The following is a 2411-nucleotide window of genomic DNA, read 5'->3' as shown; positions in this document are numbered from 1 at the left end:
AGGGTAGACGGTGGCCCAGAGGCTCTCGTTGGGCGTCTTCCTGGGGGGGGAGGGTGCCGCCACCTTGTGCCCTGACAGCATAGGACCTCCCCCCAAGGACGACACCATGATGGAAATGGCCACTGCTGCTCACAGGCCAGGAAGGGTACGACGACAACATGTGACGCTCACGGTCTGTGTGCTACTGGCTTTCGCATCACTCACCAACAAAACGAGGTATTCATCTTAGAATTGGAAGGGGCCTTACTTGTCACTCCACTTGTCTCAGGAACTAGACAATGCTTCCGCCACGGGCGAATCCCCTTCTAAATCTGCGTGCACACACTCACGCACGGCTGCAGCGCCCACATTCCCCTCGGGTCTCTCACGTCCTTTGCTTTCCAGTTGTTACCTCTACTCCAACACTGCAGGTAGCATTTGTATAAATCGCACGTGTCTTTCTCCACACACAGAGCATCACACTCAGCCTTCCTTGCCTTTAGGTGCTTTTGTGTTTTGTACACAGGCTGCTCTGCCTCCATGGCTCTGATTTTGCATTTTTCTAGCCACTTGCTCAAGACAGGCTTGGTGATGAGTGTGCGTATCCCAGGCTCCTGAGCTGTGCCCTAATTCCTAAATCCAGCTTAGCTGGCTGGGGCTAGCAGGGTGGAGGGCGGCAGGGGGTGGGGGGGTCTCTGAGAACACTGAGAAGGCTGCAGGTGCTACCCCGGCCTGGCCAACAGACCAGGTCCCCAAGGGGGCCGCACTGCTGCTGCCATGGAGCACTGTGCCATCTGGGACACTGATGCCCAGGATCGTCACTTGGTTTGTCACTCAAACTGGAGCTTGAGGATCAGAACAACCTGACCCAGAGAAATGAACTCTGTCAAGGTGTTCCCTGTAACCAGGAATGGGCTCCCACATGCCATTGCCGTTCCCTAATCTTTGGCTGCCAGCAAGCTGCCTGTTGGCTCCTTCCCACACCCCACCAAGAAAAAGGCAAAGCCTCAAGCGAGGTGCTCAGGAAACATCCGGTAAGAGGGCTCGGTGCCCCCTAAGAGGAAAGCTTTACAAGGAGCCCTGTCCTGGCCGGAGTGGTCTGTTTTGAGGCTGGAGGAAGGCATCTGTGAATTCCAGAGGCCCCTCCCGGCCCTAGATGGCCGTGATTAAGCTGCAAGAGCAAGTGCAGAGTGAGACACGCTGCCACGGCTTCCAGAATGGTGATGTTAGTAGAGCTATGACCACTGGTACCATCACTCCGCCCTCTGCCTGCTGCCGCCCTCGGATGGACCCCAGGCAACCTTACATACAAGTAGCACACATATCACATGCGCAGCCAAGTGGGGCGTTTGATTGATGCTTCAGTCAAATGCATTCTTTTTTTTTTTTTAAATCATTTTCCAATGTTTGATTTCTTGGGAATTTTGATATGAACAGTAAAAGTTATGAAGTACTGGGGGAAAACCCCTCTGAAGTAGGAAGGCATTGATTTGTGCAGCTCACGTGCTAACACGTCTTAATGCGACCCGGGCTGATGACCGGGACGTCTGTCTCTAGCTCAACCTCCTTCCTGAGCTGCAGACCCATTCGGCAAAGCGCCCACCACAGGTCTCCACCTGGACGACCCCAGCTCCGCCCTCGTTCTTGCTCACGCAAGCCTGCTTCGCTCCCAGCACGATCGTCCTCCCAATCCTTTAAACTGGAAAAGTGGGGATGACCTCGTCCCACCCCCCCCGCCCCACCAGCTCTTCGCCTCTCCCCACCCACAGCGCTCTGCCCAAGACCCGCAGCTTCCTCATCCCTGAGGTCTCTCTCCAGTCTTCTCCACCTCTGCCCATCCCTGTGGTGCTGGGCAGGCCACCTGCACCTTCCTGCCTCCCTCCCAGCCCCACCTCCACAGCTCATCCTCTAGCCTGCAGCCAGGCTGAGGTTTCTGAAATGCAAATCTGATGACCCCACTTAAAACCTGCTCAGGGGGCTCCCACTGCCCCAAGGGGAAAGTATAAACTCCTCAGTACAATAATAAAATAATGGTGACTCATATAGATTAAAGATTTATTACCTACTAGGTACTCTTCTTTTTTGTATGTATTATCTTGTTTAATCCCTAGGAAAGCTCTGAACAATGTTCCAAAATGGATGCTCACGGTGCTTTAATAATAATAGCTTAATGAAGCAGTTCCTATGTGCCAGACACTGTGCTAAACCCTTTACGTGTGTTATCTCAATTATTCCTTATGTCAGTCCTGTAAACTAGGTATCATTATTCTCATTTTAAAGATGAGAAAATTGGGGCTCCGAGAAGTTAATATATAAACCCCAAATCACAGCTAGATGATAGTGAAGCTGGGTTCAAAACTAGTAAGTGGCACAAAAACAAGGTAGCCTTAAGAACACTGCTGAAAATGTCGCACATAGGCTAACTTGAAAAG

General features: G+C 52.1%; 1 protein-coding gene across 1 annotated transcript in view; it reads right to left on the bottom strand.

The window, feature by feature from the left end:
- The window catches only part of CAMK1D (calcium/calmodulin dependent protein kinase ID), a 212299-nt gene that overhangs the window by 5104 nt on the left and 204784 nt on the right, over window positions 1-2411 (bottom strand). The gene's annotated exons all lie outside the window — the stretch shown is intronic.

This window comes from Pteropus alecto, unplaced genomic scaffold (genome assembly GCF_000325575.1).
Source record: "Pteropus alecto unplaced genomic scaffold, ASM32557v1 scaffold11, whole genome shotgun sequence".
In the NCBI taxonomy this organism is placed as follows: Eukaryota; Metazoa; Chordata; class Mammalia; order Chiroptera; family Pteropodidae; genus Pteropus; species Pteropus alecto.
This window is presented reverse-complemented; position numbering and strand designations above follow the sequence as displayed.